Consider the following 10,885-nt stretch of genomic DNA (forward strand, 5'->3'; position numbering starts at 1 on the left):
TACTGATAAAACCTCAGCAAACACAAATCATATGATTTTTAAGGATCCTTTTGTTAAACATGACAAAGGGAAAGCTATCACATCAGGTACCCAAGACAATACAACTAACTACACAAAGGTCTCATAGGACTACACTATTCATGTCATTAGCTCAAGAGATATAGCAAATAATGATTCACAAGAAACACTCGACCAAGATGACCAACATCAAGACACTCACACAGATGATAACCAAATTTGTATGATATTAGAGGCACCAAAGTATGATGATGATAGAAATCTTTGTCTCAAAGACTGGGGGCACGATCAACCATCTCACTCAGGTTGGTTTGAAGATGAACTCATAGAACATATCATGGATGTTAAACATACCCATAAAGACTATGAAGAGGGATTTAACATAAATCTTGATAAAACAACCTATGATACAAATGATACAATCGCTACGATCACCATAACTCCCAAAGATAGAGACTGTGTAGTAGTTACTTGTAGATCAAAGGTAACTTTACAAGGAATACCACAAAATCAACCACCAGTAGTAGGGACTTACAATGTTGTTGAGCAACTTAAGAAAACTCTGACACATATATCATTATTCAAACTATTGTGTATTTCACCAACTCATAGAGCTATAGTGGACAAAGCACTTCAAGATTTGGTAGTGGACATAGATATAGATGAAAATGTCTTCTAGTCTATGGTGGGATATCTGACACAAGGCACACGTATTGCATTCATAGAATAAGATATTCCTAGTGATAGACTACTTCATAATGACCCACTACATCTGGAATCTTATATTCATAAGAGAAGAATCAGAAGAGTACTCATAGATGGGGGAGCCAGTCTCAACATTGGCACTTTAAAGCTGGTCAAAGCACTAGGATATTCTAAACTTCACATTGATTCTTCCAAGAGGATAAATATCAAGGCTTATGATGATGAAGAACGTCCATCAAAAGGCATTGTAACATTACCTGTACAAGGAGGACCTATAACGACAGAGGTTTCTTTTCAAGTCTTGGACAGAGAGATGGGATATAACATGTTATTGGGCTGCCCATGGATCCACACCATGCAAGTAGTACCATCCACATTTCATCAGTGTGTCAAATTCCCATATAATGGTATTGAAATCACCATAAAGGGTGATCCAAATCCATTCCAACATTGCAATTACCTAAAAGACAGTATGGATAATCATTTACCTATCAATCAGGCCGCACCTCTCACTACACAATTGGAAACATTAAGGATCATAGAAACAAAAAAGGAAATGCCTACAACATCCTCCTTACAAATAAAAGATATGGGTTGTGGAGAGTACTCTATTGCAAATACTTTAAGTGGGAAAAAGTTGTCTCTTTCTCCTAAGCCCTTTGGGAAACCTCAAAATACAGTGCAAAAATAGGACAAAGGAAAAGAAATTGTCAGATATACAAACTCATGCTCTTTCATTAGATGGGGTGACTTACAATAAGAATCATTGAATGAAGATGTTAACCATTGGATATATAGAGAAGAAGATCATATGACAATACCCAAAATACACACAGATCAGTATGGCAATGGATTCAAAATACTCCAAAGACATGGATATGATGGTACCACAAGCCTTGGGTTATAGAAACAAGGAAGGCTAGAACCTATTATTCCTAATGATAATCTAGGGAATCAAGGATTGGGATATAAGCATGTACAACATATAATAGAAGCCAGACAATGTACCCTTGATATTCTAAATCAGCCAAGAAAAGTGTCAGACTACATATCACAAAGAAATTTGTCCACATAGACACTCCCATATTCATCTCAAACAAGTAATCAGGTACCTACATCACCTAGTGTAGAATTAGATGGAGAAGACATGAGACAACTCCTGCAAGAACCTACCACTGAGTTACAAAATGATGCAGTTGTTGATACAACAATATAGGCTAATGTGGCAACAAATGTAGGTTTACCACCACCACCTAAATACCACCCATGGTTATTCTCACTACTTCTACCATGAGAAGCAACTCAGGCTCAACCTAATGAAACAGATGAAGAAAGATTGCAAAGGCTTATACTAGGCTTAAGAAGGGTAACTAATGTCCAAAGAAGACCAGTCAATCTACAACAGAATCAGAGGTAGGAACAAGAAGAAATAAGTGATGATAGCTCATATGATGAAACATATATTGAAAGTGAGATAGACTCTCATGACTACGAATTCTTATCACTCCATGATTCTATCCCACCAGAAAGTGTAATATTAAGGAATCAAATAAAGCTTATATAGGATGAAGATACACAAAGTCAGTCAAACAATCAAGTCTTCATGTTATCAGAGTCTACTAAAGAAGGGAGTAATGATTTACCCCTAGTGCATTCACACTTGATTGATTGGGGCAAGAAGGAAAACCAACATTGGATTGGTTTGAAAATGACGAAGCAATTTCAGAATTTCTAGGAGTCGGAGAGGGATTTCCACAAGGTGATCATAAAGCAAGGTTTGTTATAGACCTAAATCGAACAACATACTTTGGAGAGGAATGTGCTTCCACAACAAAAGATAAGGATCAAACTACCCATAATGGCAAGAGTGACTTGGGTAGTCTTCCTATGGAAAGAGAAAGTTTAGCATTACTTACAGAAGAAACAAAAGAAGTAGACATAGCAGAAGGGGAGGTTGTAAATAATATCGATCTGGCAAAGTCACTAAGCAAAGAAGAAAAAGACAGATTCATCCATTTTTTCAAACAAAGACCTATCAACTTTGCTTGGTCCTATTCAGACATGCTAGGTTTAGACTCTAAATTAGTGTTGCATCACTTACCTTTGATACCGGGAGTTAAAGCTTACAAGCAAAAATTAAGAAAAATGCATCCAAGTATCACATTACTGGTTAAAATAGAACTACAAAAGTTGTTGGATGTAGGTTTTATTAGACCTATTGACTATGCGAAATGGATACCCAACCTAGTACCTGTGACTAAGCCCACTAGAGGCATAAGAATATGTACTAATTTTGGGGATCTAAATAAAGCTTGTCCTAAGGATGACTTCCGGCTATAATAATGATATGATAGTTGACCTAATAGCTGAAAATGAGATGCTATCCTTAATGGATGGTTTTTCAGGATACAACCAGATAAAAATTACATGAGAAGATCAACATAAAACGGCCTTTACATGCCCATGGGGAACATACTACTGGAATGTGATGCCATTTGGTCTTAAAAATGTCGGAGCAACATACCAAAGAGCCATGAAAACATTGTTTCATAACATGATCCACAATATAATGGAAGATTACGTGGATGATATATTGGCTAAATCACAAACAAGCAAAAGTCACCTTGAAGTTCTTACACAGATATTTGATTGGTTGGAGCAATATAATATCAGATTAAACCCAAAGAAGTGTGTGTTTGGTGTAACAACAGGTAAACTGTTAAGGTTTATAGTGTCAAATAGAGGAATTGAAATAGACCCTGCCAAGGTCAAGGCAATCATTGATGTACAACCTCCATCAACACTTAAAAAACTTAGAGGGTTAGAAGGAAGAGTGTAATCCATAAGGATATTCATAGCACAGTTGGCAGATAAGTGTCACCCATTCTAGCATTTACTCAAGAAAGGAGTTACTTTTAAATGGACAGAACAATGCCAGGAAGCTTTCCAAGCTCTGAAAGACTATCTTTTGAACACACCAGTGTTAATATCTCCCACTCCAGGAAAACCTCTATTGTTATACATATCAGCAACCAACTCAGCTCTAGGAGCTCTATTGGCACAACATGACCAAGATGAAAAAGAAAGGGACATTTATTATATAAGTAGGACTCTGATAGGCTATGAGCTTAATTATACCCACATAGAGCGAGCATGCTTGGTAGTAATCTTTGCATCCCAAAATCTCAGACATTACATGTTGAGTCATAAGGTACAACTCATTGTATACTTTGACCCACTCAAGTGCCTATTGAGCAGAGCAACATTGACTGGGCGATTGGCTAAGTGGGTTATGATCCTGAGTGAGTTTGATATAGAATACATAGATAGAAAAGCTATCAAAGGAAAAATTATAGTAGATCAATTAGCAAAGGCTCCTATACAAGACAATCACCTGTTGCTAATAGACTTTCCAGATGAAACCATGTTTACATTAACTGCCTCTATTATGTGGAAATTATACTTTGATGGGTCATATACAAATCATGGATCTGGAGCAAGGATTTTCTTCATTACTCCTCAAGGGGATGTTATACCTAAGTCATTTAGGATCAATTTCCAATGCACCAACAATATGGCTGAATATGAAGCTCTCCTCATAGGGCTTCGTACAGTTGTACAATGGAAAATACAAGAGTTACATGTCTATGGTGATTCGCAGTTGATTGTGAACCAGGTCAATGATGATTACAACATGAAGGATGACAAACTCATGCCTTATAAGAAGTTGGTCGAAGATTACAAAGAGCACTTCAACAAAATTACCTTCAAACAAATCCCCAGGATACAAAACAAGGTAGTAGATGCAATGGCAACCATAGGATCTCTTCTCAATATGCCTGCTAACAAAACTCAATTTGAGTTCATCATAGAACAGTTGATGCTACTTGCATATGAGACTCCCTTATCAGACTATGTATGTGCAATTGTGGGTCTAGAATCACCTTGGTACAATGAAATATATACATATTTACATACTCAATACATATCACCAGATCTGTCTAGGAATCAAAAGAAGACATTTATTCATTAGGCATCTAGATACACCATTATATTTGATACTTTGTATATAAAAGGATTCGATGGAACTCTTCTTCGATGCCTAGATGAGAATGAAGCACACCTTGCTTTAAAAGAAGTCCATGATGGAATCTGTGGGGCTCACCAAAGTGATCCACCATTGTCAAAGAAATTGTTGAGAATAGGTTATTACAGGCCAACCATGGAAAAAGACACTTACAAAAATGTACAGAAGTGCAAACAATGCCAAATGCATGGAGACCTCATTCATGCACTAGCACAAGATATTCAACCCATTACATCACTGTGGCCATTTTCACAATGGGGATTAGATCTAGTGGGTAAAATCAACCCTAATTCTTCCAATGGGCACAAGTTCATCTTGACAGCCACTGAGTACTTTACCAAATGGGTTGAGGCAATTCCTCTAACATACACTATTGGAAAACAAATATCAAAATTCATGCTCAACTACATTATATGTAGATACAGAGTTCCAATGTGCTTTGTTACAAATAATGGACGTCCATTTAAAAACCAGGAAGTGAAAGAGTTATGTGACCAATTTCATATACAATAGAGATTTGCCACACCATACTATCCACAAAGTAATGGACAAGCAAAGGCTACAAATAAAACAATACTGAAAATTCTTAAGAAAGTAGTCACTAACATAGGATGAGACTAGCATCTCCAACTAAATCCTACTCTTTGGGCCTATAGAATAGGAGTACGCACACCTACAGGAGCAACACCATATTCCTTGGTCTATGGGACAGAAGCAATACTCTCCATTGAAATAGAAATACTGTCTCTAAGAGTCTCCTTATAGAACATCATATCAGAGGAAGACTACAGGGTAGCAAGGTTACAAGAACTCGAAACCCTTGATGAAAAAAAGACAAACAATGTTTAACCATCTACAAAGATATCAAAATAGACTAAGACAAAGTTATAATAAATGGGCCCGCCCATGAACTTTTCAAGTGGGAGATATAGTACTTAAAGAGAATCAAAGGAACCTAGTGGAACGAGAAAGGCTAGGGAAATTCGAACCTAACTGGCTAGGTCCTTTCATTATAACAAGGGTCATAGGCAATGGAGCATATAATTTGGCTACCATGGAGAGAGATCCACTCTCTGACCCTATGAACAACATGCACCTTAAGTGATATTATACTTAAGGGCTATGTAGTTTAGGTTTTTACTTTCTGCATTGCATATCATATCATTTAAAACATCTGCATTACATATAGTTTCTTTTCAAACGCATTGCATTCTCAAAATTTTCTGCATTTACATATAGCAGCATCAATAAAACAAGGCAACTATCCAAGTTTATCATCTGTTTGCATCCAAGAGAAGAAAGGGTCATCTCCTTTCTTAGATATTTAGACATGAAGTCTATGAGGTCCTAAGGTCATTCATTTTCAACATTACCCTGTGACGACACTTTATGTATGGTTGGGTAGCAATTTCACTATTTGAGACTTGTTAACCCACAATCTATCAATTGCTATATCTCACACATTAAGAAGATCTCTAATTCATTCTAGACACCTAGTTGATCATATGACTCATGAAAAATCTAAAATTCTACTTCAGTGCTGATGTAATTGTCATACCTAAGTAGGTTTCATTACTTACAAATCAAGGCAAGAAAAAAAAAAAGCAAAAAAAGCTATGCCAAATATCTATCTCAAGGCAAAAGAGAAATGATATATAACTGAAATATCATGCATACAAGTGTGACAAAAAGCTTGACTAAGGGAACATGCAAGTAACTCCATCAGGGCCATGGATGCCTACTAGCAATGGAGCAATATTTGAGACATTATAGTCTATAACCTTGTCGGAGCTCTCAAGGCTTGCTAGCAGCGAGGCTCTATTCAGGATGCTTTTGAAGTTAGAATAAACCATGTAGCTAGTCATATAGGATGCTAAGGATCTTTAGTGAACACAAGAGTAGGAATTAACTCATCTGCACAGACATGGGCAAAAGAAGATCAAAGTTTCAAGAACCAACGAGGAAGTTTTTCGCATCTCCATTTGTAAATCCTAGTCACTGTTGAGATGAATGTTCCTAGGGACCTTAGAGATCGATTGACTGCTTATCTATGAAATGTTTTACACCTCCATTTCAATTGGTGTATTACATATGCAAAAACAAACATAGTCAACCTTGTTCGAATAGGAAATGCATCTTCATTCTGTATATAGCATTCACATAGGTCATGTCAAAAATGCATTTGTCTCCACATACATTCTGTAGATCATCATGTCATATAGGTCTGCACACTAGGGGCATAACTGAAAAATCCAAAAACAATGGGAAACTCAAAATCCAAAAACAATGGAAAACTCAAAATCCAAAAACAATTGAAAACCTCAAAATCCAAAAACAATGGAAAACTCAAAATCCAAAAACAATTGAAAACCTCAAAATCCAAAAACAGCGAAAAACTCAAAATCCAAAAACAATTGAAAACCTCAAAATCCTAAAAATCAGATAAAGTCCTGAAAAAAATACAAAAAACATTCATATAATGTCTTGAAAAAAATCAACCAAAAACATCTACAAAGAAATCCTTCAAAAAACCAAAAAACATCTGAAAAAAGTCCTAAAAAAATCAATCAAAAACATTCAAATATCGATCTACATAATCCAAAAACATCAAAAAATCTCTTGGAAAAGAACTAAAAATTGAAAATCAATCAATTAGAAAAACTTGCAATAAAATGTCTTGTGAGAAACAAATACCCTAGCAGATATCCAGCATGAAGTTAACAAAGGATACGACTATCCAGTCAAACATCTGTAATCAACTGATCAAACAGTCTTATCAATCATACCATATCCATATCAACGCAATCATTATCTTGTCTTAAAGAGAAGAGGATACACTCGAAATAAGATAGGTCAGTCTTAAATGGGGTCCGCAACTTTATGAGATTAGACATTATCAACCATCACATCAAAAAACTGAGAACGAAGGTACAAGGTCAGTATAGCTGCTGAATTTTGTCCAGGCTAGTCTTTATCTTTTTATCATTTGGTGATAGATATTGTTCCTATGCTACTCAAAAATGTCTACAAGTGACTAGAGGAGCTATTATGGGCATTATCTTTTTCTTTGTTTGTTGTTTGTGGTGTGAACCGATGAAATTCTAGGGACATTTCTCTAGTGGGTGTCTATGGTAAGAGCCTTCACATCAAGGTGAAATCGCCACACATACCTCGACCCCTAGCGTAATTCCCAGAATGGAGGGTTCACTCCTTGTCTGCTACGTGTTTGTTTCTACACTGAGATATCTTTGCATCTTGGTTCCTTATACCCTGATGTGCTAAGCTTCATTTTTCAATAATAAGGCTCAGTGATGAATATATATTGATGCAATAAAATATGTGACACAGGTTTGTGATTCATTCAATTTCATTCTCATCTCATTTGTTTCTTGATAGTTTGTTGATTTCTCATCTTCTTTCTAAATTGCATTCTTTCTAACATTCCTTCTATCATCTAACTAACATTTCTTCAATGTGTATTTGAGTTCAAATTGGCTCAACCATTATCATACAAAAAACATTCATTATAGATTCATTTGCATTCATTATATATTCATTAGCATTCATTATAGATTCATTAGCATTCATTATAGCATTCATTTTAAAATCCATTACCATCATTAATACATACATGTACTACCATTGCATAGAATCAAATAGATATACATCATAAAACTCATAACATCATATAAGCATACATGAGAAGAAAAACATACATAGATCTCTATCAAAACCCGCATGTCATATATATATAACTCAAAAATGATAATGTGTGTGAATACAATAAATAAGCCCGAAGGTTCAGATAACATGATCAACCAACACTGCCTCTGTCAGCAGGTGGATCCTATCCACTAGATCTTGCCCCAGGATGTCGAGGTGGTCCCATAACACCACCACTGCTAGTCCATTGTGAAGTAGACCTACTCGATCTCCTTCCCATAAATGCACTAAAGCTAGGCTCTCTCTGACCCTTAGGGATGGCTTGCTCATATTCCTGTCTATAATAAATAGCCTCCTACGTAGCAATGAAATACCTATATGCCTGGTCGCACACATCCGTACCTGCTCTAAAAAGATGATCAAAGGCATCCATGGTAATCTAACCTCTCCAAACTACCTCATCTCTCTCTCTCTAGAGACAATCTCTCTCAGCCTCAAGGGCACCATAATCTGCACGATAAGTCTCTCACTTGATATCTCGTCTAGCGACCTCATCCTCCAAACTCTGGACCCACGCTCTAAGAGTCTACAGCTCATCCTCCTCACCAACCTGTCCTATCCCACTCTCTGTAGTAGGCACATCCTCTAGCTCCGACATATCCTCATCATCACCCCCATCCTCGCTACTCGATGACTCAGAATAATAATCTCTATCCTCACTACTAATAGACTTGGTGTCTCCACCAATGACTACATCCTCATCTCCCTCACCTCCTCCCTCATCATCCTCAGCTCCTCTCTCAACTCCACCATCTCCTCTAGCTCTCTCCCCTGTGTCTATCCTCAACCATTGTCTAGGATGGTGAATCTATTGTGTTGTAATTGGAACAATAGGATTAGTCAAAGGCACTAGCCTATGCCTAGAAAACCATGCATCGTACTCTGTCGTCATCCCTGGATCCACTGCACCTCTACCCCAACCCTAGATTAATGGCTATAGAGAATCAAAGTCAGCAGAAGCAACATGTGGTTGTATGCAAACACCTCAATCGGATACCTTATGAGATACATGAGCAAAATAAGCAGTAACCACAGGTGTCACATGTACCTCACCAATTTGTCTAAGAACCCGCCCTGGAAGATACATCTCGATAATCTACTAGGTCTCAAAGGTCCTACCAATAAGATATCTCTGCTATCAGCAGAAAGGAAAGTTGACTGCATCATCCTCCCAACCGGGACAATCTAAGTATGGTCTCCAAATAAAATTCTGCAATATGTCAAACTGATGTCTCCAATACAAGGTGTTCCTTAAACCTTTGTGTCTAATACCTGTTGTATACCTGAAAGCATAAGGCTCACCAGGCTACAAATCAACATGAATAATAGGCCTCAAAATAGAAATATGCTCCCATGCTCATGTCTGGAGCAGAGTCACACCACAACTGATAGAACAGTATCCAAGATATACAATACCATGCATCTGATAGTATAACATGGCTAGTAGACAAGGACCCCATGCATACAGTCGATGATGAACGATCACATCATGGAGCACTCTGCCCCATCCAACTAGAAATCGATGACTTCATCTGTCAGGTATCAGTAAACCACCGACCACACTACATGATACAATAGTCATGTCATCATAGTCTAATCAGGACCAAGGAATGTCATAATGGCCACTGATCTGTAAGTCCTAAATCTCACACTCAAAAAGTGCACATAGTCCAACAATGCCATCATCATGGTCATATACAACTCTCTCACCATGAATAGGAATATGTAGTATACGCCATAAATCCTCTAAGGTAATGGATGCCTCACCAGTCAGAAGATGAAAAGAACAAGTCTCGGAATGCCATTGCTCTATCAAAGCTCTAATCATGGCCCTATTGGCCGTAACCTCTGGCAAGTGTCAAACATGATATAGACCAAGTTGTCAGATATGCTCAATCTCCTCATCAAGTCCACTAGGTTTGCTCTGTCGGCAGTATAACACTCCAATGTTCTCCTGTAATGAGAAAATGTTGAAAATATTAGATATCAGATCCCGAAAAACAAAAATATTTCAAAACGCATGACAAAAAAAATACATTTACACGAATGCGTGATAGTTATGACTAATGTGGTACAATTATGACTCTTGCATGGCGTTTAAAGCTCTTACGTAACAATAAACACTTATGCATAATGATATACACAAATCCGACATGTTTAATACCAATGCATGACATTTAGGATGCATGTGTAACATTTAAAGCATTTGTGGTACAATTAACACTAATGCGTGAAAATCGACAAGCGATTGCGTGACAACATACAAAAATTGATCATGGAATTTTTTTTTGGAAAAAGCATAAAATCAGGAAAAAATTGGAAAAATACCATGCTGCCAGTCCCAGGAGGTCT

Source organism: Cryptomeria japonica, chromosome 2 (assembly GCF_030272615.1).
Source record: "Cryptomeria japonica chromosome 2, Sugi_1.0, whole genome shotgun sequence".
In the NCBI taxonomy this organism is placed as follows: Eukaryota; Viridiplantae; Streptophyta; class Pinopsida; order Cupressales; family Cupressaceae; genus Cryptomeria; species Cryptomeria japonica.